We start from the raw sequence: 26,538 nt of genomic DNA, 5'->3' as shown, positions 1-26,538 counted from the left end.
AGAATATCTACAAATTAGTAAGAAAAAGACTACCCAATGGGAAAAATGAGTGACTGAAATTTCACAAGAGAATGTGCAATTGGCCATTATATACATGAAATGGTACAACTTCATTACAAATCAGAGTAACTCAAATATATAATGAAGTGAAAGTGAAAGTATCTCAGTCGTGTTTGAATCTTTGCAACCCCATGGACTATCCAGTCCATGGAATTCTCCAGGCCAGAATACTGGAGTGGGTAGTCTTTCCCTTCTCCAAGGGATCTTCCCAACCCAGGAATCAAACCCTGGTCTCCTTCATTGCGGGCAGATTCTTTACCAGCTGAGCCACAAGGGAAGTTCCTATAATGAAGTATCATCATGCGAATACCATAAGGAACACAACGTAAAATGCCTGATGACACAAAGAGTTGGAAAGAATGTGGAGCAACAGGATTTCATGCAATGTTTCTAGGAATGTAAACAACTACTTTGGGAAAAAACCCTAAATTCCTGAAAATTATCTACTAACGTTGAAAATATGCAAAGCCTAAGGCAAGCAAATCTGTTCCTATATATTTAGCCATGGAAATTGTGGGCATATGGTACATTAGGGAATCAGCGTACAAAAAAGTCAATGGCAGCATTACAGGCATAAGCTAATAGTCCATTAACAGCAAAATAAATAAATATATTTTGATATGTTCATTCAATGGAATCAAGTAAAGTGAAAAAAGTGAATGGAATTATAACATTATTGGTAAATTTATAACAATGCTGAGCAAGAGATGTCAAACACAGAAGAAATACAGACTGTATGACTTAATTTATGTAAAGTTTAAAAATAGCAAAATCTAAGTTATAGTGCTTAGGAATGCATTTTGGGGGTGTAAAAATTATACAGCAAAACAAGGAAGTGTTTACATAAAAGTCAAGAAGGGGAGGTGAAGAGTTGAAAGTAGCAAGTGGGGAACTTCTGGCAACTCATAATGTTTTCCTGACTTGGGTAGTTTAATTGCTGGTCACTTTTAAATAATTTGAAACTGTGTACATTTATGTTTTATGTACTTTTCTGTGTGCATAACTACCACATTTTAAAAAGATGAACATTGTAATAGAAACAGCTGCACTCTAGAAATGAAATGCTTAGACAAAAAGCTGAAAATATGTAAAGAATAAGAAAATAAGGGAAATCAAGAAATTATATGATATATATTTCAAAGGAGATTGATAGATCTAAAAAGGTAAATTAATACTTTGTTTGAATAAACATTTAAAACAACCTTAAGATGTCACAGGAAAATTGTAAGACATGTTTTTCAAATCTCAACTTTCTAATTTATGCTTCTTAACTTCCCAGTAATAAATATACACAAAGAAGACCCTGCATTCTCTGTGTGCATCCAAGAAAATTAATTGCCTTCCACAATGAAAAAGGATTACTGGGAAGTAGAATGAGAGAGGGAAATACAAAGAAGCTACAACTGGAGATAAAGGGTTTATGGCATTAATATTATTTTTAATGGTAAATGTAAATTAGGATAATAAAGAATCATGATTTTGTGATGAAGTAGTGTCTGGAAGAAAAATCTTAGACCATTAATGTGCTATCTAAAACTGACCAGAGAAGGTAAAATACATTTAATAAAATAGGCAGAGATAATGACTTAAGAGGACAAAGAAAATTTGCATATCATATTTTTAAGAGCGAGTTATATGGAATTAACACAAAATACATGTGGAATTTCTATCCATTTCTTCAGGAAGAAAATAATTGTAAATATATATAATATTAGATTTCCTTTTGCATTAAAAAGTGTAAATATTAAATGAAATTGAAAGAGGAAATGATATAATAAAGTGAGCAGCGAAGTGAACATCGCTCAGTTGTGTCTGACTCTTTGCAACCCCATGGACTATACAGTCCATGGAATTCTCCAGGCCAGAATACTGGAGTGGGTAGCCTTTCCCTTCTCCAGGGGATAACCGAGGGATCAAACCTAGGTCTCCAGCATTGCAGGTGAATTCTTTACCAGCTGAGTCACAAGGGAAGCCCAAGAATACTGGAGTGGGTAGCCTATCCCTTTTCCAGCGGATCTTCCCAACCCAGGAATGGAACTAGGGTCTCTTGCGTTGCAGGTGGATTCTTTACCAGCTGAGCCACCAGGGAAGACCAAAGTAAGTATTGAAGAAAATGGACTCAAAATGAAGTCAAGTATGCTAAGCTCCACCTCACCAAACTGAGGCTTAATTACAGTTTCTACACTCCCGAAAATAGACTGTTAAACTATCAGGAGCCACTAGATCAGCACAAGTTACTTAATCTGCCTGATAGTCTCCTAGCCGTGCTTCAAAGAAAGGTAATTTTGCAATAAGCAACCCACTTTTTTTGCGTAGTGTAACTTCCTTGTTCCTGCTCCCTTCTGCTTATAAAACTCTTTCACTTTGTACAGCTCCTCAGAGCTCTTTTCTATTTGCAAGACTGGAATGCTCCCCAATTCATGAATCATCAAATAAAGCCAATAACATCTCTAAAATTTACTCAGTTGAATTTTTTTTAGCAGGGCCACATAAGAAAATTTTATCTTCCAAGGAATCAACATCTATCTTTTCCTACCTTCATTAATCCTAATTAAGGAACGAATTCCTTATTTAAGGGGTTTCTGCTCCTCTGCTACTCTTTAAATGTACATATTTCCCATGCTTCCATCCTCAAGCCTCTTTTGTCTCTCTCTGTTTTCTGTGGTAACCTCATCCTTTCTAGTGATTAAAATTATTTACATATCATTGATTTCCCAAACACAGTCATTATTTCTTTCTGTTACTCTACTTTTCTGCTGGACATTCCCACCCAATGCCTCAATTTTCCATTTCCAAAAAGGAATGCATAACTTTTTTTTAAAATCAGAATTAATGCCTTCTTTTGGCAAATAGCAATACTATCCATGCAGTAATCCAATTAGAAATTTTGAAAATTTCCTTAGCTCTTTATTTTCCTTTGGCAACATTTTCAGCCTTCTCCTCATGTGCATACCCAAAGATCATCATCATTATCACCATCATTGACACCATCGTCAACCATCTCCAAACAATTCTGGTCTCTAGAATGCTGCCAAATTTTGCTTATTAAAAGCAAGCCTGAATATATAATATAGTTGCCCACTTAACAGTCTCTACTAGTCCATAATTCTTCCACTTGACACTTAGAAAATTTTTAATACAGCATATATAAATCTAGCTTTATATCTAGTTTAATTCTCTGTTTACATGTCTATCTCCATCAAATTGCAAATTCTTCAAGAGCCAATCATAGGCTTCAATCCTTACAGCAATCATTATCGAATGCAATAAATATTTATGGAATAAATGCTGCTCACTATAAATTCAGCATGCTTGAAAGCAGGAATTAGTAACCAAAGGTCCCTGGATCCCCATGGGATACAGGAATATAATTTATGAGTCATCAAACTTGGATCAAAAGATACATACTAATTTTTTAAAAAATACATACTTAATTTTCACTAATCTCTGATTAAAGTAAGCATTGTGTTTTTGAAAGTAAGCATTGTCTTCAAACCAAACTACAGTAGTATCTACAACTTTAACAGAGCCATACTCATATCAGATATGTTATTGTAGATATATTTGTAAAATATATATATATAATATATATTTATTTATATATTATATATATTATTAATATATATAATATATATTATATAATTTATATATTATAAAATTATATATTATATATATATTATATATTATATAAATTATATAATATTTATATATATAATATATATATATATGTAAAATATATATTTGTAAAATATCTTTAAGACCATAATGACTTTGGAATTTGGAAATTATTAGATCCAAGTTTTACCATCCTTTGTAATATGTTAACAAACACAAGTATATATATTAATGTATACTGATTTTAAATATTTTGGTAAATGTTTTCTATAACATTTTCCTTGATAACTCTATGCATTTAATTTTATTTATTTAAACCTGAGAAAGAAGGGCTCCATGGGCTTCAACAGATACCCAAATGGTTAATGACACCAAAAATGTTCGGAAACCTTGTTTTAAAATGAAGTGAATATAACACACCACTAAAGGATTTATTTTAATTCTTCTATTAGATAAGCAGTTCATATACTGCTGCTGCTGCTGCTGCTGCTTAGTCGCGTCAGTCGTGTCCGACTCTGTGCGACCCCATAGACGGCAGCCCTCCAGGCTCCCCCATCCCTGGGATTCTCCAGGCAAGAATACTGGAGTGGGTTGCCATTTCCTCCTCCAGTGCATGACAGTGAAAAGTGAAAGTGAAGTCGCTCAGTCGTGTCCGACTCTCTGCGACCCCATGGGCTGCAGCCTACCAGGCTCCTCTGTCCATGGGGTTTCCCAGGCAAGAGTACTGGAGTGGGGTGCCATTGCCTTCTCCGTTCATATACTAGAAATCACTAAAGGTAAACCAGCAAATCAGTTGAGAAAAAACAAACAAAACAGAAAAACAACTCAAAGACTATGTGAAGGCCAAAAGCACAAGCAGAAAGGAATGGAATTAATATCCAAGACTGAACAAGGAGACAAATAGTCATGAATAAAAAGAATGTTAAAATATAGAACTTAAAATATAAGAATATCAGTAAGGACTGAAAACTCCTGTGTAATGAAAATAATTAGACATTGAGCTATTTGCTTAGAATAGCTAAGTCTGCTTGAAAATGCAAAAGACTTCTGTATTACCACAGATAATGGCTTACCAATATAAAAATACAAACAGTTTTGAAGCACTTAAGAAGAATACAGGTGAAGACCAAGGAAAAAAAAGTGAAAAGCAAAATAAGACAAAACAAGTAAACATAGATATAATCTGTAAGTTAGTGAACTGTGATAAATTCCATATGGAAAATAAACTGGTTGCCAAAAACCTAGTTGTAATTATATATACAGGAATATCATGTTTTACTGTGCTTTTCAAATATTGAGGTTTTGACTATTTTAAGCTTTATGGAAACCTTGAAATAACCAAGTGTATCAACACCATTTTTCTAATAGTATTTGCTATTTTGTGTCTTTGTGTCACATTTTGCTAATTCTTTCAATATTTAAATGTTTTCATTATTATAATATTTGTTATGGTGATCAGTGATCTTTGTTGTTACAATTGTTTGGGGAGGTCACAAACTGTGCCCTCATAAGGTGGCAAAAATCAGTAAATGTGAGTGCTCTCACTGATCCTTAAACTAGCTGTTCCCTTATCTCTCTAGTTCTCTTCAGGCCTCCCTGTTGCCTGAGACACAATAACACTGAAATTAGGCCAATTAATAGCCTTACAATGGCCTCTAAGTGTTCATGTAAAAGGAAGACTCTCATGTCTCTCACATTAAACCTGAAGCTAGAAATTATTAAGCTTATTGAGGAAGGCATGTTCAAAGCTGAGACAGGCTGAAAGTTGGACCTCTTGTGCCAAATAGCCAAGTTGTGAATACAAAGGAAAAGTTCTTAAAGGAAATTAAAAATGCTCCCACTGAACATACAAATGATAAGCAAGCAAAATAACCTTATTGCTATATGGAGAAAGTTTAAGTGGTCTGGATAGAAGATTAAACACTTCAAACCATTTTCTTAAACCAACCCTTACTCAGAGCAAGGCCTTAACTCTCTTCAATTCTATGAAGGTTGAGAAAAGTAAGGAAGCTGCAAAAGAAAAGTGTAAAGCTAGCAGAGCTTGGTTCATGAGGTTTGAGGAAAGACACCACCTCCATAACATAAAAGTGTAAGATGAAACAGCAGATAACCATGTAGAAGCTGCAGCAAGTTATCCAGGAGGTCTAGCTCAGGTAATTAATGAAAATAGCCATGCTAACCAACATAGTTTCAATGTAGACAAAACAGACTTACATTGGAAGAAAGATGCCATGTGTGATTTTCATAGCAAGAGAGGAGACATAAGTGCCTGGCTTTAAAGCTTCAAAGGACAGATTGGCACTTTTGTTGGGGGCTAATGCAGTTGGTGACTTGATGTTGAAACCAATGCTCACTTGCCATTCTGGAAGTCCTAGGGTCCTTGAGAATTACGCTAAACCTACTCTGTGCTCTATAAATGGAACAGCAAAGCCTGGATAAGAGCCCATCTGTTTATGACAGGATTTGCTGAATAGTTTAAGCCCACTGTTGAGACATACCACTCAGAAAAAAGAAAAAAGGTTTCTAAATATTTCTGCTCACTGACAACACACCTGGTCATCCAAGAATTCTGATAGAGATGTACAATGAGATAAGCATTGTTTTAATGGCTGTTAGCACAACATCCATTCTGTAGTCATGGGTCAAGTGATAATTTCAACTTTCAAGTAATATTATGTAAGAAATACATTTTGTAAGGGTATAACAAATTCCCAAGTGTAACCTTTACATAGTTCTCCTGCTAATTTTGACTTAGTGGATTTTCCTCTAATCATTTAAGAAAGTAAGTTAAATTATTTAGAGACCATTCTTTCTCTCTTGATAGTCTTTAATTTAATCCCATAAAACTTTTTGTTGAGTTTTCATATTAATTCAATGCCAAATACTAATTTTCCTTGTAATAGCTTATTTGATTCATTGAGATTTCTTTTTTTAATGTGTTTAAGTTTGCAAATATTTTGTTTTTCAGATATTCCTCTGAAATGTATTTCTAATTTGATTTCACGTGATCAAAGAATGTATTTTGTATGACTGAATCCTTCTAAACATATTCATATAAGCTCTATTGCCCAGAATATTGTCTATTTAGTATATGTTCTGTATAATTTTCATATGAATGTTCATTCTGCTATTGAGTAAAGTGTATTATAAATATCAATTAATTAAAGTTTGCTATTTAAGTCAAAAAAAAAAAGATAGTGATTCTTTTGATAGATCTGGGCAAAATTAATTGAAAACCTTCAGAAAAGGATGCAGCATTCTAGATACTATTAAAGACCTTAATGTTCATGGGAAGAGGTCAAAATATCAACATTAACAGGAGTTTGGAAGAAGTTGATTTCAACTCTCATGGATGACTTTGAGCAGCTCAAGGCTTCAGCAGAGGAAGTAACTGCATATGTAATGGAAACAGCTAAAGAACTAGGCTTAGAAGTGGCACCTGAAGATGGACTGAGTTGTTGCAATTTCATGATAAAATGAACAGATGAGGAATTGCTTATTATGGATGAACAAGGAAAGTGGTTTGTTAAGATGGAAACTACTCCTATATGGATGTAAGAGTTGGACTGTGAAGAAAGCTGAGCGCCGAAGAATTAATGCTTTTGAATTGTGGTGTTGGAGGAGACTCTTGAGAGTCCCTTGGACTGCAAGGGGATCCAACCAGTCCATCCTAAAGGAGATCAGTCCTGGGTGTTCATTGGCAGGACTGATGCTGAACCTGAAACTCCAATACTTTGGCCACCTGATGCGAAGAGCTGACTCATTTGAAAAGACCCTGATGCTGGGGAAGATTGAGGGCAGGAAGAGAAGGGGACAACAGAGGATGAGATGGTTGGATGGCATCACCGACTCAATGGACATGAGTTTGGGTCAATTCCGGGAGTTGGTGATGGACAGGGAGGCCTGGCATGCTGCAGTTCATGGGATCACAAAGAGTTGGACATGACTGAGTTACTGAATTGAACTGAACTCCTGGTAAAGATGCTGAGGAGTTTATTGAAATGATAACAAAGGATTTAGAGTATTACATAAACCTAGTTGATAAAGCAGTGGCAGGGTTTGAGAAGATTAACTCCAGTTCTGAAAGAAACTCTACTCTGAGTAAAATGTTATCAAACAGCATTGCATGGAGAGATCATTCATGAAAGGAAGAGTCAGTCAATCAATGCTGCAAACTCCATTGCTGTCTTATTTTATGAAATGACCACAGCCATCCCATCCTTCATTGATGCTTTTGAACTCTGATGTTGGAGAAGACTCTTGATAATCCCTTGGACTGCAAGGAGATCGAACCAGTCCATCCTAAAGGAAATCAGTCCTGAATATTCATTGAAGGGATATTTTGGCCACCTGATGTGAAGAATAGACTCACTGGAAAAGACCCTGATGCTGGGGAAGATTGAAGTCAGGAGGAGACAGGGGATGAGATGGCTGAATGGCATCACTGAGTCAATGAGCAGGCTCTGGGAGTTGGTGTTGAACTGGGAAGCCTGACATGCTGCAGTCCATGGGGTCACAAAGGTTGGACATGACTGAGGGACAGAACTGAACTGGACTGATCCCATCCTTCAGCAATCACCACCCTGATCATCAGCAGTCATCAATGTTGAGGTGAGACCACACCAGGAAAGATTGCGACCCACTGCAGACTCAAATGATTGTTAGCATTTTGTAGCAATGAAATAAATTTTAATTAAGGTACAAAAGTCCTTTTAGTCAAAGATATGGTTTTTCCAGTAGTCATGTATGGATGTGAGAGTTGGACCATAAAGGCTAAGTGCCAAAGAATTGATACTTTTGAACTGTGGTGTTGGAGAAGACTCGAGAGTCCCTTGGGCAGCACGGAGATCCAACCAGTCCATCCTAAAGGAAATAAGCCCTGAATATTCATTGGAAGGGCTGATGCTGAAACTCCAATACTTTAGCACCTAATGTGAAGAACCGACTCATTGGAAAAGTCCCTGATGTTTCAAAAGATGGAAGGCAAAAGGAGAAGGGGGTAGCAAAGGATGAGATGGTTGGATGGCATCTCTAACCCAATGGACATGAGTTTGAGCAAAGTCCGGGAGATAGTGAAGGACAGAGGAACCTGGTGTGCTACAGTAAATGAGGTCCCAGAGAGTTGGCCACAACTAAGTGACTGAACAACAACATAACTGTATAATCATAAGAGATTTGATTTAGGTCATACCTGAATGGCCTAGTGGTTTTCCCTACTTACTTCAAGTTAAGCCTGAGTTTTGCAATAATGAGCTGGTGAAAGAGGAGAGTGAAAAAGCTGGCTTAAAACTCAACATTCAAAAAACTAAGATCATGGCATCCAGTCCCATCACTTCATGGCAAATAGATGGGGGAAAAGTGGAAACAGTGACCGACTTTATTTTCTGGGGCTCCAAAATCACCGCAGACTGTGACTGCAGCCATGAAATTTAAAGGCACTTGCTCCTTGGAAGGAAAGCTATGACAAACCTAGATAATGTATTTAAAAGCAGAAACCACTGTGCCAACAAAGGTCGGTACAATCAAAGCTATGGTTTTTTCAGTAGTCATGTATGGATGAGTCAGTTGAACCATAAAGAAAGCTGCACACTGAAGAATTGACGCTTTTCGAACTTTGGTGTTGGAGAAGACTCTTGAGAGTCCCTTGGACAGCAAGGAGATCAATCCTAAATATTCATTGGAAGGACTGATGCTGAAGATGAAGCTCCAATACTATGGGCACCTGATGCAAAGAGTCAGCTCACTGGAAATACCCTGATGCTGGGAACGATTGAGGGCAAAAGAAGGAGGCAGCAGAGGATAAGATGGTTGGATGGCATCACCAACCCAATGGACATGAGTTTGAGCAAACTTTGGGAGATAGTGAAGACAAGGGAAGCCTGGTGAGCTGCAGTTCATGGAGTTGCACAGGCAGACACAGCTTAGTGACTGAACATCAACAACACATGGAGTGTAGACCTGAGGAGGGTAAGTGTAGAAGTGGGGAGATCAGCCAGAGGGCTTGAGTTGACATGGTGTAGGAAAAATAGGAACTAGAGAAAATTCTACTGAGGACAGAGAAAGTGTGTAGATTAAAGAGTACATATGGAAGTTCGCCAAGGGGCAGATGTCAGAGAAGACTTAAATATTTGTGGTTTATAGAACTGAACGAATAGTATTACCATTTGAAGAAATACAGAACCTTGGAAGAGACACAGATTAGAGGCTAATGAGTATAGGATTAGTTCTGGACATGTGAAGCTGTAAGTGCATTTGTGATGTTTACATGGACATATCAAGTCAATTGTTGAATATATAGGCTTAAAATAAATTGGGAAATCACTGGCATACAGATGATAAATAAAGTTGCAGATATTAGTAAGTTTACTGAAGAAGAGTATATACTACATAACAGGAAAAGATGGGCTAGCGCTAAGCTATGAGCAACTCCAACATCTAATTGTAGAAGAAGATGATCCTACAAGAAGACTGAAAATATCTGGCAACAAAGCTGGAGGAAAAACAGGAGAGGGCAATATAATGGAAGCGAGTAGAAGAGAGTTTCAAGGAGAGAGTTTACAGTTGGCACATTCTAGTGAGTTCTCAAATAAAACAACTGAACAATATCCACTGGAGTTAGAAAATGAAGGTTATCAACATTTGCTTCAGGAAAGGGGAAGTGATGAGCAGAGCACACACTATCAAGGAATAATTAGAAGTGATAGAGGGAGTGAACAGGGGTGGGACAAATAACTTCTGCAAAGATTTGCATTGCAAAAAATTTTAAGCACTGTGTAGAGAAAAGTAGGATCTAATGAGTATTTTCCTTTGGTTCTTTTAAATGGTAGAGTTTAAGGCAAGTTTAGATGCTGCTGGGAAAGGTTCTATTAACAAGTGGTTTATTGAATGGGCAAAATGTGATGGGACAAACTATACATTATATAATATTTCTCTTTTAAAATACAACATGTCAGATTTAACTCTCTCTGTTAAGGACATCTCAGGAAGATCTCACAACTTAACCACCACTCCCAAGAAGTAAGAAGTCTGATTCTATCTTACATTAAACATCCAACCAGTCAAGTTACAGTTTGTTCTCTTCCTTCAAGTTAGGCCTATCTTTTTTTCCTGGGGACATGGTCTGACAAAGATGTAATTTATCTTGTTTTCCTTCACTTACTTTTCTGCTGTTTGCACTGCCAGGATCAGTGCTGGGATGCAAGGAAAGTAGGCAAAAGTTTTACTTGATTAGTGCTGTTTAATCCAGCCCTTTGTGAACTGTTTTCTGATGTGGGAAAATGCAAAGCAGACTTCTTGCTACGTTTCTTCACCTTCTATCTCCTGGAGGCATGTCAAAGAGTTTCTTAAGTGTGATACCTTTGAGACAACTCAGGCCCAAGTGCATTCGCTGGCATCTGATTGACTTGTGATTACTTGTGAGGAATCTTATGTATCTCTGGTTTACCGAATGGTGGATGCACAGCCTCAGAAATTAGCACTCTTTCTTTCTCTTCTAGAGAGAAAGTTGTCTCAGTTACTTCACCAGCTCCAGCTCCAGACATTTACAGGCAGAAAGTAAGTATGTGTTTCTTTGTTTCTATGTTTACATTCAATTCCAAATATTTGAGAATCCATGGGGCCCAGCCCTCCCAAAAATACTCCCCCAAACTATTATAGTGTACAATTAAAAGGTCAGAAAAGGGAAAACAAGTGTCCTCTACATTTACAAATTTTTCTATCAGCAAACCTCTATTTAAGTTTGTTGTGTTTCCTTTAAGCTATGTCACTGTGTCCATTTTGTCATTTTGCAGTGAGATCTTCATAGATGTATCCAGTCATTTTTTTTCCAGAATTCTGATACTACTAGAATAATGGGTCACATCATGTTAATAAAACCAGTCAAGAGGAGAGGTTGACTAGATAGCAGAAAGAGAGCACAACAGATATATCGGACTGACAAGAAAGTTCTAAGTCCATGAAATGATTCACCTCAGAAAGCCAGGATCATTCATGAGGGATTAGACACAGATATTCATTTGTTTTTTTCAAATGTGGATTGCATTCTACTGGCATCACAAGGCTTTTGAATATAAGACCTGTAAATTGAAAGATTCAAATCTGTTCTGTAAAACAAAAATAAAACAGGGAAGGAGGGTTATGTGGGGGGAGTGAGAGTGAATTAAGGGAATAATTTAAAGGAAGCAGAGAATGGTTATCCTTAATAAGGCAAAGACAATTAGAAAAGAGAAGAGAAGGTAGATTCCGGAGAGATCATGGAGTTACAAATGCCAGGTCCTAATGACCAGAGGAATAAGAATAAAGAAATAATCTTAGCTAAAGGCAGTGGTAGGAATAGGGAACTTCAGAGTGAGTTCTGTGAATCATCTGAATGTTAAACGTTATTTAATTGACACTGGAATAGAGTAAGATTTACAATGTTGTATAAGTTACTGCTGTACAGCAAAGTGAATCAAGTTACATGTATACATATATTTGCTCTTTTTAAGATCCCTTTTCCATCTAGGTCACCACATGGCACAATAGTTTCCTGTGCAACACAGTAGGTTCCCATTAGGTATCCATTTTAAATATAATAGCGTATATATGTCAATTCTAATCTCCCAATTCATCCCACCTTGCCTTCCCCCTCTGGTAACCACAAATTTGTTCTCTATGTCTTGCTGCTTTGCAAGTAACTTCATCTATACCACTTTTCTAGATTCCACCTATAACAAATATTATATAATATTTATCTTTCTGACTTACCTCTTTCTGCATGACAATGTCTAGGTCCATCCATGTCACCACAAATGGCATTATTTCATTCCTTTTTTAAAATTATTTTTTCTTTTATTTTTAATTGGAGGATAATTGCTTTACAATATTGTGTTAGTTTATGCCATAAAGAGAGCGCTAAGTCATGTCTGACTATTGTGATTCCATGAACCATAGCCCACCAGGATCCTCTGTCCGTGGGATTCTCCAGGCAAGAATACTGGAGTGGATTGCCATTTCCTTCTCCAGGGGAACTTCCCGACCCAGGAATTGAACCCAGGTCTCCTGTACTGCAGGCAGATGCTTTACCAACTGAGCTATGTGGGAAGCCCACTTATGCCATATATCAACATAAATCAGCCACAGATATACATATGTCTTCTCCTTCTTGAACTTCCCTCCTACCTCCCATCTCAACCCTCCAGGTTGTAACAGAGCACCAGGTTTGAACCCCCTACATCATACAGCAAATTCCCACTGGCTATTTGTTTTACCTATGATAATGTATATGTTTCAGTGTTACTCTTTCAATTCATCCCTACCTCTCCTTTCTCCACTGTGTACACAAGTCTGTTCGCTATGTCTGCATCTCTATTGCTGCCCTGCAAATAGGTCACCTGTACCATCTTTCTAGATTCCATATATGTGTGTTAATACATTTCATTCATTTTTATGGCTACCATATGTTCCAGCAATCCCACTCCCAGGCATATATCAAGAGAAAACCATAATTCGAAAGGATGCATGTACCCCAATGTTTATTGTAGCACTATTTACAATAGAAAATATATGGAAGCAACCGAAATGTCTATGGGCAGAGGAATGGATAAAGAAGATGTGTTATATATAGACAATGGAATATTCCTTAGTCATAAAAAGGAACCAAATGTTATGAATTTAAACTGGTTTTGTCATATGTGAGTTATGAATTTAGCTGCAAATATTACTTTCTGAGTCACAGAATCTTTAAAATTTAAATCACTTCATAGTGACTTGAAGGCTCTAAGTCCACAAAAAAATACATATATATCTAATTCCTTCCTCATTTCACTGTTCTCCATGTCAAAAGGCAATTTTCTTCCTGCTTTTAAAGGTCCTATTCAAAAGTTTTTTAAGCAAATAGACAAATGGTATTTGCCAGGCATGATTCTACCTTGCTTTATAAATATTGGCTCTTCCAATTTTCACAATGACACTATAAAGCAATTGTTATTACCTGTATATTGCAGATGAAGAAATTGAGCCCCTGAAATGGTCAAGATCATGCAGCTGATAAGTAACAGAGTTTAGATTTGAATCCAGTGTGTTTATGCTTATAATTAGGACACTGTACTCTGCTACTTTTCTCTCCTATAAGAAGATTGATTCTTTCACCCACAAAAAATTGCTCCACCCACTCTAGTCTGAATTGCTATACCGCTTAATCTGGACTCCTTTGCTGGCAGTTTCTTTCTACCTTTTATAGCTATTAATATAAATGTTCTAATTAGATTACCTACTAAATTCTCTGAGGTAAGGACCACTTTTCATTCATCTATGTACGTATGGCCTAAAAGAGCACAGTATTATGTAGGGTGTTGCGTAATATTACAAACCCTAGAACCAGACAGACCTGAGTAGAGAGGATATTACTGAGCTGCTGTGTGACTTGAGCACAGTCCTAAGATTCACACCTTTCAGTTTCCTTACTTGCAAAATTGAGAGAAAGTCTTTCTTTTGTTTATGAAGATTAGATAGATAATACGTAGAAACATTTTAACATAGTTCTTGATACACAGTGAGCACCCATGAAATATCTATTGTTTCCATTTTTGTTGCACATAAAACCTCAGCAGATTTTTACTGAATTCTGTTTTTGAGATTACATGTGGAGCTGACTGGTAAAAAAATGCACAGAAGATGCCTCCCCTATTTAAAGTCACAGGAGAAGTGTCTTAAAATATAATTGCAATCAAGTATTTCTACTTTCAGGTGTGTTGATTAGTCAACATTCAAGCTTTAACTGTCAAGAACAGCTGTCAACTATTACCCAGTAGTTTATTCTTATGAGAATGAAAATTATGTTCATAAGATTATATCAGATAGGAAAGACACAGGGCAAATTTTGTTTGAAAATTTACCCAGAATATTGCAGCATTTCCATCTGTAAAAGAAATAATAAATCAAAACTCAAGATTAAGGCTAATTATTTTGTAATTTAGAAAATGAAAACAAATATTAAGCATAATTGTTCAAATTAAATCAACTGGGACCGAGAATGAATGGGCTTATGAGCTGTTTGTTGTTCTAAATGGCACCAAGAAAACCAGATGTTTACTATGAAATAGTAGCTGATAATTATTTTCATCCAGCCCTGAATTACAGACTTTGTACATTGCCCTCTATGGATTCTTATGTGGAAACACTTAATGAAGGATGTTATGACTCAATAAGGCAAATAGTACTGTGTACTTGAATTTCTTTTCTCGACTATGGAAAGGTAGAGGAACATATGATTTCCCTAATCTCCAAGTAACACTCTCCTATTATATTTATTTCTGACTGACTGGGAAAATACTATATGCAGTACAAATTGTTGCTATAATGGAATTGCAGACATTGAATGTCTGTATTTTTTCCTTGAAAGGGCTTCCCAAAAGAAAAGCTTTTGTATTACATTGGATGGGGAAGAAGGGCATTGCTTTAAGTGAACCTGAATACTATGTAAAATGTCACACAGGTGGTTTCTCCCTAACTATTTCTAATCCTTCACTTTCATTGGAAGATTTTAACAGGAAGAAAGATGATACTGATGCCTTTGCAAAGGATAAAATGCTGAGGGTGGAGTAACACTAGAGATAGGGCAATCATTTCAAAGAGTATGCAGGTATAATCATACAGGTATAGCTTGATGAAGTCTTGAGTTAGGATCAGTTTCTATTATATAAAAATAAACTTTTATCCTTTTTAATTTTTAGTTCAAATCTAGTAGTAAAGGTTTTTCCTGTTAAATGGACTCACTGTTTAATGAAGCAGTAAGCCATTTAAATCTAAAACTTATAGGAAGAAAGTAGGTGATATACTCAGAGCCACTAGAGTAGAAACATAAACTCATTTGATTTCATGAGTCCTGAAGCCTCTAGGTGATTACTCAGTTCAAATGGGGAATCTCTGAGAACCTCAAGCAATGAACTCTGAGAAGGAAGGAGCTAGCTTGACTGATTGGAAAAGGCAGAAGATAAAGCTCCAGAGCTAGGTAATATGGAAGCGGGATTAACATATCATGTCATGCAGCAGCAGAATTGCCCCTCAGGTGAAGATAAGATGTTCCAGAAAATGCAAGGGAGGCATTTCCTGAGGGTTTGCCCTTTGTCACTGAATTGGAATCAGCCTAAAATTTCAGGCCTGATGGTGAAAGAGGATAAAGTGTCAAGAGAAAGAATAAAGGTTGCAGATTTTATCAACAAGGCAGTTGAGTAAAAGGAACTTGAGCTCACCTGCTCTCATGAACTCACCAAATCACAACCAAATTCTGAAAAACCATCAATAACAAAAGACTGGAACCTACCAAAAAGATATTCCATATCCAAAGGTATAGGGAACAAACCCAAGGAGACAGGAGGGGGTGCACTCGTGATATACTCCAATTCCACACCACCCAGGCAGCTGACCCACACATTGGAGAACAATTTTATCACAGAAGTTCTCCCACAGGAGTGAGAGTTCTGAGCCCCAGGCTAGGCTCCCCAGCATGGGGATCTGACAGTGGGAGGAGGAGCCCCCTCACCCCACCCCCAGAGCATTTGCTCTGAACAGGTCCTAAGCACAGAAGCTCCACAGGGCTGAGGGAAGCAGAGATGCCACTCTTGGAGCCTGCACACAAGGTGTCAGGGCAAAAGCAGTGACTTCCCAGGAACCTGGGCCAGACCTACCTGCTGGTCTTGGAGGATCTCCTGGGGAGGCAGCAGGTGGCTGTGGCTCACTGTGGAGATGAGGACATGGTGTTGGAGGTACTGGGGGAATATTCATCAGCTTGAGCTCTCCTGGAGGTTCCTATTTTGGCAACAAGGCCTAACCTCACCCTGGAGAGGATAGTTATGGGATGCCTCAAGGCAAACAACCAATTAGGAGAGAACTTGGGACCCATCAGCAGACTGGCTGCCTGAAGACTAAAGAGCCCACAGCTGCCTCTGGACATGCCCCTAAACACGACCCTGCCCATCAGACCATAATGAGATGTAGCTTTAACCACCAGCCTCTCCCACTAGAAAGCCTGCCCAAGACTCTTAGACCACCCTCACCCACCAGGGGGCAGACACCAGAAATATGAATCCTACCCTCCCGCCTGCAGCCTGTGGAACCAGTCAGGAAACCAATGAGAACCTACCCTGGGACCAGGCTTCCCTGGTGGCTCAGATGGTAAAGCATTTGCCTGCAATGCAGGAGACCTAGGTTCTATCCTTGGGTCAGGAATATCCCTGGAGAAAGAAATGGCAACCCACTCCAGTATTCTTGCCTGGAAAATCCCATGGACAGAGGAGCATGGAGAGCTAAATGGGGTCGCAAGAGTCGGACACAACTTAGTGACTAAACCACCACCACCACACTGGGTCCAGCTGGTCCCTGCCCCTTCATGACAAGAGGGGAGTGTACTACTGGGATGCGAAGGATATTTCCCTACAGAGGGCCACTTCTCCAAGGTCAAGAAACATAACTAACCCTCCCCGTACATAAAAATACAAACAGAAATCTAGACTAAAGGAGTATGTTTCAGATGAAGAAATAAGATAAAACCCCAGAACAGCTAAGTGACGTGAAGATAAGCAATCTGCCAAGAAAGAGTTCAGAGTAATGATTGATCATAAAATGATCCAACAACTTGGGAGAAGAAGGGGTGCACAAAGTGAGGTTATAAGAATTAGAAAATATAAAGAATAACCAAACATACTTGAAAAGTTGGAGAGTAAAAAAGAAAACAAAAAACAATTTAAAAAAGTATAACAAACCCAAATCAGTAGTTACCAGGGACTGGGAATGGAAGAAATGGATGGATGACTTGATTCTGGTGGGAGTTACAGGATTTTATGCATTTGGCAAAACTTGTAAGACTATCTAGGTAAAAAGGGTGAATTTTCCTGGAGGTAAATGTTAAACAAACATGATTCACTTAGAAAGATGAGCATACTTAAAGAAGTTAAAAAAAAGTGATTGATTTCATTCACAACAATTTTAAATTACAGCCTGTGGGTTAAGAGAGGACCAGAGTTTAAAAAGAAGAAAAGGATGAGAAATTACATATTAACTTGACTTTTCAGTTGATGGCTTGTTGAGACTGTGTATTCTTTTTTTTTTTTCCAAATATATATTTTTTAATTGGGATATAGTTGCTTTTGGTCTTCCCTGGTGGCTCAGAAGTAAAGAATCTGCCTGCCAATGCAGGAGATGTGGGTTTGATCCCTGGGTTGGGAAGATCCCCTAGAGGAGGAAATGGCAATCCACTATGGTATTCTTGTGTGGAGAATCCCCTGGACAGAGGAGCCTGAAGGGCTACAGTCCACAGGGTCTCAAAAGAGTTGGACATGACTTACTGACTAAACAACAACAACAATACAGTTGCTTTATAACGTGTTAGCTTCTGCTATACAATAAAGTGAATCAGCTATAAGTACACATATATCCCCTCCCTCCTGGACCTGCCTCTCACCTCCCATCCTACCCATCTAGGTCACCACAGAGCACCAACCTGAGCTCCTTGTATTATACAGTAGGTTTACACTAGATAGCAATTTTGCACATGGTAGTGTATATATAAGACTGTGTGTTGTTTATATGCAGAAACTTCACACAGTTTTGTGTCTTGAATGTGGATCCTAAAGGAAGAGATAAAAGGAGATTGTGCCTGGTTTGCTTTTAAAAGCTGATGTACCATTGATTAGGTGCTCCAGAAGCAAATACCACCAGTGCTTAGTGAGTAAGGTGTTTATTAGAGAAGGGGAGAGGGAATAAGCAAAATAAAGTAGCAAGAAATCCAACTGTGATGGACCCAATGAAACCTTGGCCAATTTAGCGTGGAGCTTCAGAAAGAACTCTGATGATCTCCAGGGACACTTTTGATTCTTCCTTAACCAATTGTGACAGTAAATAGGTAGGTCCATCAACCCCTGGTTGCCAAACACACCCAGTGGTGGGCCCAGTTGGCCAGGTCTTTCCCTCCCTGCCTTCTCAGTGTCTAGGCGCAGATGAGGCAGTTTGGTGCAGCTGATGCAGACTTTGAAGGAACTGACCCTGGAAGGCCATCTGGTGATGGCATCCCATAGTAAGTCTGTCTTTGAAGGACATGTGGGTGGCATACCCTCACAGTTTACCCTTTGTGCCACTGGCACCTACTTCTCCTACATGTTCAAGTAGCAGCTCCTAGTAAGCAGGATTATGGTGGGTCTCTCCCCTGAGGCATCTCTTAGAAGTGGGAGGTCAGTGAGACAAATGACAGCCCCTTTCATGGCAGTCGTGCTTGGAGCCACAATTGATATTCAGTCACAGTCTTCTCTTTACCTCAAAGATCAAGGATCCCATGTGGGAGATGCTCCAACTGTCCACTGTTAAAATCCTGGATCAGAAATGATGACTGAATGGGTTCATTACCTCAGTGAACTCACTGTTAAGTTGGATCTTGGCAAAACTCCATTTATTATCTGGAGACCATATGTCCAAACTCTAGGAAGGGGCATGATGATACTCTGTGTCTTCAGTTGTCAATGTCCACTCATTCACTCTGTCCTTCAGCCTGCATAATATCTAGGTTTCCCCCTTCCCGATGAAATAGCTGGAGATTCCTTTGGGGAGAGACCTGGGGAATCAATCAAATATAATTATCATATTGTTGCAGGGTTATTTCTCCCAGGAACCAGCCACCTCTGTTACAGTTGTACAAACTGGCTGAGGTCTGGAAATAGGGTAAAGACTTGTGATATTTTTAATGAGATGTCTTGCCTCTACCTCCCCACCAAGTGATCCAGCTTTGATTTTTTTCTGCTGGTTCAGATGAGTAGTGCCCTTGTCAGCTGTCCATCTGTTATGCCTTTTTGTATTTCCTGTTCTATGAGTCATCTTAATAGCTTTCCCCAACTAGGATGCCATACCCGGCTTATTAGTCATTCTAATAGTCTCTGTATCCTGATTTTTGGTAGTTAAGAACTGCTATCTTGAATTACATTGTTTTGAGGTCTTAGCAGCCCCACTGTTATCAGTGAGCCAAGTTATATAACAGCCTTGCCTGAACTACAGATGAGAACTCTCAGAGGAGAGCCACCACTGAACAGTCTAGTGATGCTGGTGTCTCTTACACCAGGACATTCCTTATGGCCTTGTTAAATACTGTGCTGTATGGTCCTCCCTATAGAATATAGTAACTGGTGAGTCTTTTTATTGTGCATACTACCTACATTCCTGCATAGTCACTTCCCTGAGCTTTTAGTGATTTCCTTCACCATCTGCCATGGAAATTCTTGCATTTCATGGTTGCTCATCATGATGGTTAATTCTATGTGTCAACTTGGCTGGGCTATGGAAGCCAATTGCTTGACCAAATACCAGTCTAGATGTTGCTATGGAAGTGTTTTTTAAAGGCCAAACATTTAAATCAATAGATTTCTTAAAATCATATCTATCTATATCTATAAAACACATACTGCTTCTCTGGAGAACCTAACACATTCATTTGTGGGTTATTGCTTTTTCCATGTTTTTTTAGGAGCTCTTCCGGTAGAGAGCTCCCACCATCTGCGCTTAGTTGCCAGTGTGTTAAATCCTATATCAGAAATAAAGCACCACCAAGTTAATCATCTCTTTCCTATATAATTTTAAGTTTTGATCCCCTTGATTAAGAATCCTTAGGATCCAGTCACACAGTACTCTCCCAGCTCCATGGCCGAGTCTTGTAGCTACTTTGGGGTATAGTCCTATAATCCTTAAGATACTATTTATTTCATACATCTAAATAGGCTGATACTTTGCTTTCACTAGTACATATCTTCTGTTGGTATGCCTCTCAACACCGCTGAAAAGTTTTAATAAATAGGCCACCACACTGTACCAGAAGCTGTCTGTGTTGGGGGTCCTCACTGCCAGCCAGGTGATGAATAATGTAGCTCTAAAAGTCTATAGTTACACCTGCTTTGTTAGATGCTCCTCAGTACCTACTTTCAAAGGTTGGATTACCTACAAGCAGATTTTGAGAAGTTTCAGTTCAGTTCAGTTCAGTCGCTCAGTCGTGTCTGACTCTTTGCGACCCCATGAATCACAGCATGCCAGGCCTCCCTGTCCATCACCAACTCCCAGAGTTTACCCAAACCCATGTCCATCGAGTCGGTGATGCCATCCAGCCATCTCATCCTCTGTCATCCCCTTCTCCTCCTGCCCCCAATTTTTCCCAGCATTAAGGTATTTTCCAATGAGTCAACTCTTCGCATGAGGTGGCCAAAGTATTGGAGTTTCAGCTTCAACATCAGTCCTTCCAATGAACACCCAGGACTGATCTCTTTTAGGATGGACTGGTTGGATCTCCTTGCAGTCCAAGGGGGTCTCAAGAGTCTTCTCCAACACCACAGTTCAAAAGCACCAATTCTTCAGTGTTCAGCTTTCTTCACAATCGTACTCTCACATCCATACATGACTATTGGAAAAACCATAGCCTTGACTAGACGGACCTTTGTTGGCAAAGTAATGTCTCTGCTTTTAAATATGCTATCTAGGTTGGTCATAACTTTCCTTCCAAGGAGTAAGCATCTTTTAATTTCATGGCTGCAATAGGGTGTAACATATTTACTAGAAATCAACATGTAAGAAGGGAAAGGGCAATTAGCATGACTGGGCAGAAGAGAAATCAAAATAACTGGGTTTTAATACATTTGCTACACTACATCACCAGATGCAGGCTACTCAAAACAGGAGGAGACCTTGAACAATGCGATTTCCTGCAGCTAAGGCAGAACTTGAAGCTGCTGACATTTGAACGCTTCCTGCTAACCATACTTTCCGCATCTGAGCTGGATCTGGGATCTAAGAAACACAACTGTGTCTACCACCTGAATTTAGTTTTCAAAGGCAGGAGGCAGAACAACAACAGCAACAACAAAAAACCAAGAAACAAACAACAGACCACCTAGCTCTTTCTTTCTATATCAGACTTGATTCTCCTAAGGAAAACTGTTAAGTCCATTAATTTACTGCTTTGTAATTTTCTACTAGATTCTTCCACTTGTTTCCAGTTGGAGAAAGTGATAGAGAAAAAGAGCTAGGGAGGAAAGTGTAGGAATTTGCATTTTTCAAAAACGGCTGTAACATCTTCCACCCTACATGCTTTCTAAAAATGTGTCTTTGTTATTCTGCCTCTGAAGGTGGAGTCTAATTCCTCTTCTCTTTTGTGGTAGGCAAAATGCCTTCCCAAAGATATTCACACTCTACCCTAGAGCCTGTGAATATATGTTGCTCACAGGGCAGAAGGATTTGCAGATATAATTAAAGTGATGGGCCTTAAAATATGGAGATTATCCAGGTTGGCCCAACCTAATCACATGCATCCTTAAAAGCAAAGAACTTTTTCCAGCTAGTACAGGAGAAGAGATGCAGTAAAGAGGAAATCAGAGAGATTAAAACACATGAGAAAGACTCCAGACACTGTTGCCTTTTGAAAATGAAGGAGCAATGTGAGGAGGAGTAGAGGTGACCTTTAGAAGCTGACAGCCACCATGGAAACAGGGACCTCAGCCCTGCAACTGCAAGGATTTGAATTTTGCAATCAGTCTGAGTGAGCTTGGAAACGAAGTTTTCCCCTAGATTGTGAGACCCTGAGCAGAGGAACCAGTCAAAGTGACTCAGTCTTCTGAACTTATACAATTGTTGAGTTCATAAAATTGTGTTGTTTTAGGCCACTAAATTTGTGATGACTTGTTACAGCAGCAATAGAAAGCTAATATTGACTTATGACTCACTAGTTACCAGTAGGACAGAATGGAAAAGATGCTAAGGAACTTTTGAGTTCAGGTGAAATCCTACCTGGGCCTTGGAAGGCTAGTTCTCCCTAGGCTGCCTTTAAGAGCACAGCCATCATACTGTAAGAATTCCAAACCATAAGGAGAAACCATGTCTTAGTGTTTCAATAAGGAGACCTTGGAGAACACAGTCTTTGAGTCATTCCAACCCAGAAACTCACACGTGTGATTGAAGATGCACGTTAATAGATTAGGAGCCTGTGTTCTAGTCTTTCCAGTTGAAGCTACAAACATGGAGTAGAGGCAAGCCATCCCCGTTCTGAAAAGAGAATACACGAGCATAATAAAACTGTTGTTGGTTTATAACACAATTTAAAAATTTTGCACAAAAATAGTAACTGGAGCAGAAAGGAAGGGGAAAAATGCTCTCAAATAAAAAGAGGGATAGTTTTTTAAAATCCCATACCTGGAGTGAAAAAAATGTACAAATCTCTCTAAAGAAGTTATGAGATAGAATTTTATTCTCAAGTTATAATCTGGCTGAATGACAGAGGAAGAGAGTATCTTTTCATGCTCTACTCTACAAGGAGATCTGTATTGATAGCTCCCACCTGATAAATGGCACTTCTTGTGGTTAATCTTAACTAAACAGAAATTTATTTAAAGTAAGATGCCAGTGAAGTGATTAATTTTCTACATAAAACTATTTCTGTTTTGCAACTGTCCTACTTGTTCTTTAAAAATTAAGGAGACAAACTTAAATATCAAATATTTGATTTAATTTTTATTGAATGATTCTTTAAATTCTATAGTGCTTTGTAATGTTCAAATGTTTAACACACATGATTTCATACAATCTCATAATAACCTTTCTTTCTCTCTATCCATATATTGCCCCTTCCTTCTTCCTTCTCCCCACTGGTAACCACTAATTTGTTCTCTATATCTGTGAGTCTACTTATTTTTTATTTATTTTTATTTTTTCATGACTTCAGTGTGACTTTACTGAGCATGAAACAAACACCACTTTATTTTTTATTCTATTCACTAGTTTTTTGTATTTTTTAGATTCCACATGTAAGTGATATCATACAATATTTGCCTTTCTTTGACTTATTTCACTTAGCATAATGAAAATATCAACTCTTAATATTACATTTTCCTTTCCTATTCAAAATTATGTCAAACAGTTTGCTTTACTTAATTATGTAACTTTATTTCTGAAATAATATTTCCTAAATATGTACATATTTTACATATAATACCACCTTTCATTCCTGTTAAGCTTTAAAATTGAGAAATCATTTCCACTTATTACAACTCCTATTTCACTTTTCTTAATAATAATCAAATCAAGTTTTTATTACTTACTACGAAAGTAAAATTTAAAGTCTCTGGCAAATGTAGTGTCTTTGCCAAAGTAGTGCATTAGTAAAGTGCTTGACTTGACCTATATCCAGTTATTCAGATGCCTAGTATCTGGACTGTACTGCTTTTTTAACACATTTTTAATTTGGTGGCTCAGATGGTAAAGAATCTGCTTGCAATGCAGGAGACCTGGGTTCCATCCCTGGGTTGGGAAGATCCCTGGAGAAGGGAATGGCTACTCACTCCAGTATTCTTGCCTGGAGAATTCCAGACAGAGAAGCCTGGTGGGCTACATATAGTCCATGGGGTTTCAAAAAGACAGGCACAACTGAGCAACTAACACTAATTGTTTTTTTAACACATTTTAGATTTTATGTATTAAAAATCAAAGTTTATATAACACATGTCCACAAAAATATTTGTATTTAAATATTCATAAAAGTAAATAATAAAATAATCCAAAAATTAATCCAAATATCTTTAAACATATGAATTGATTAAAAAGAAAATGTGACATTTCCACTCAATAGAATACTATCCAATAAGGAAAGGGAAAACTACTGATGTTTACACACAACTACATGGATGAATTAAAGAAAAATATGAAGAATAAAAGAAGACAAGAAAGACTACATATAATGTCATTCTGTTTATATGCATTTTAGAATTTGGAAAAGCAACTGGTCTATGATGATAAAAACCAGATTAGCAATTGCCTGGGCTTCAGAAAGGATTACATAAAAATAGCACGAGGAAAGTTTTTGGGATGATGGAAATGCTTTATCTCTTGATTAGAGTGGTGATTAAGTGGGTATATAAATTTGTCAAAATTCACCAAACTGTCCACTTGAAATGCATGTATTTTAATGTAAATTATTTGTCAATAAATTTTATTTAAAATAAAATAAAGCTGGTATATTGACAAAGATATCCACAATTGTTGCTTGACATCTTTGGCATCATGAAATAAAACTCATTCTCCTTCATAAAGGAGGAAAAACTTCTGAGGAAAAAACTCTACATGTCTTTTTTGAAACATGTTTCTGAAGCTCTGGATAACCCTTCAACTCAGTAACTAGGAGAGTCTATTCCAGTTTAGACTGAAAAACTTATAAAGACTATCATTCAAAAAAACTAATACCCCAATATTTACACTCTGATACATGCATACACAATTATGGATGGGGTGGGTGTAATCATAGCATTAGGATCATAATAAGTCTGTCTGCTTGAGAGAACTACTATTTACATCCAAACAGCTTATTACAGTGCCTATCAAGTAATAGTTGTTTAATAAATATGTCCAACGAATAAAACTCATGAAGACTGAATTCCATGCCTGAAGACCTGCATTCAGAAATGAAATTCTGATAAACCAAGGAAAGAAATACAAAATCAATAAACTTCAGGTGACCATCTATATTGTTAGACTCCAACACAAACCACAGGCTGAATTTAAACCTATATCACATTTCATATAACAAATCTCACACAGATTATTTCCTGGGAAGAATTTATAAATGATAATTCAAGATCACCATCAATAACTCCCAGGAAAAAATAAGCCAACATTAAGAAATCATTAGAATTATGTAACGAAACAGCATAAAACAAATAATGTAGTTTGAGTCAATGCCTGGAAGATGGAAATCAGAAAAACAGCCCCTGAGTGGCAAACATGTATGTAGGTCAAGAAGCAACAGTTACACTGAACATGGAACAACAGATTGGTTCAAAATTGGGAAAGGAGTGAATCAAGGCTGTATATTTTCACCCTGCTTATTTAACTTATATGCAGAGTACATCATGCAAAATGCCGAGCTGGATCAGAATTTCCGGGAAAAATATCAATAACCTCACATATGCAGATGACACCATCCTTATGGCAGAAAGCAAAGAGGAACTAAAGAGCCTCTTGATGAAGGTGAAAGAGGAAAGTGAAAAAGCTGGCTTAAAATTCAACATTAAAAAAATGAAGATCATGACATCCTGTCCCATTACTTCATGGCATATAGATGGGGAAACAATGGAAACAGTGACAGATTTGATTTTCTTGGGCTCCAAAATCACTGCAGACGGTGAGTATAGCCATGAAATTAAAAGACACTTGCTCCTTGGAAGAAAAGCTATGACAAACCTAGACAGTATATTAAAAAAGCAGAAACATTACTTTGCCAAAATAGGTCCATAGAATCAAAGCTGTGGTTTTTCCAGTAGTCATGTAAGGATGTGAGAGTTGGACCATAAAGAAGGCTGAGAGCTGAAGAATTTATACCTTGAACTGTGGTGTTGGAGAAGATTCTTGAGAGTCCCTTGGACTGCAAGGAGATCAAACCAATCAATCCTAAAGGAAATAAGTCCTGAATATTCATTGGAAGGACTGATGCTGAAGCTGAAGCTCCCATACTTTGGCTACCTGATGTGAAGAACTGACTCATTTGAAAAGACCCTGATGCTGGGAAAGATAGAAGGCAAGAGGAGAAGGGGATGACAGAAGATGAGATGGTTGGATGGCATCACTGACTCAATGGACATGAATTTGAGCAAGCTCTGGGAGATGATGAAGGACTGAGAATCAGTCCATGGGGTTGCAAAGAATTGGACATGACTGAGTGATTGAACATCAGCAAAATGGCAGAAAAAAAAAAAAGGCAAAATGGCTGTAACTTTATGCAAATAAAACAAAGTAAGGGCAGTTAAAAATCTGGTTTACTGAGAAGCAGGTAGCTGAGAGTATTTTAGCCTGAAGCTCTCTTGTGACCCATGAGGCATT

The 26,538-nt window shown here is 37.8% G+C and overlaps 1 protein-coding gene across 2 annotated transcripts in view; it reads left to right on the top strand.

Moving 5' to 3' along the window:
- SLC16A7 (solute carrier family 16 member 7) overlaps nt 1-26,538 on the top strand; it is a 255,680-nt gene that overhangs the window by 35,240 nt on the left and 193,902 nt on the right. The window contains exon 3 of one of the 2 annotated variants that reach the window (XM_081586803.1): nt 11,172-11,229. The exons of the other annotated variant lie outside the window; for it this stretch is intronic. The gene's annotated coding sequence lies outside the window, so the exon portion shown is untranslated. The remainder of the gene's footprint in view (nt 1-11,171; nt 11,230-26,538) is intronic. 2 annotated transcript variants of the gene reach the window in all.

The sequence above is a fragment of the Giraffa tippelskirchi genome, chromosome 4, assembly GCF_054371585.1.
Source record: "Giraffa tippelskirchi isolate mGirTip1 chromosome 4, T2T-mGirTip1v1.2.pri, whole genome shotgun sequence".
Taxonomy (NCBI): Eukaryota; Metazoa; Chordata; class Mammalia; order Artiodactyla; family Giraffidae; genus Giraffa; species Giraffa tippelskirchi.
This window is presented reverse-complemented; position numbering and strand designations above follow the sequence as displayed.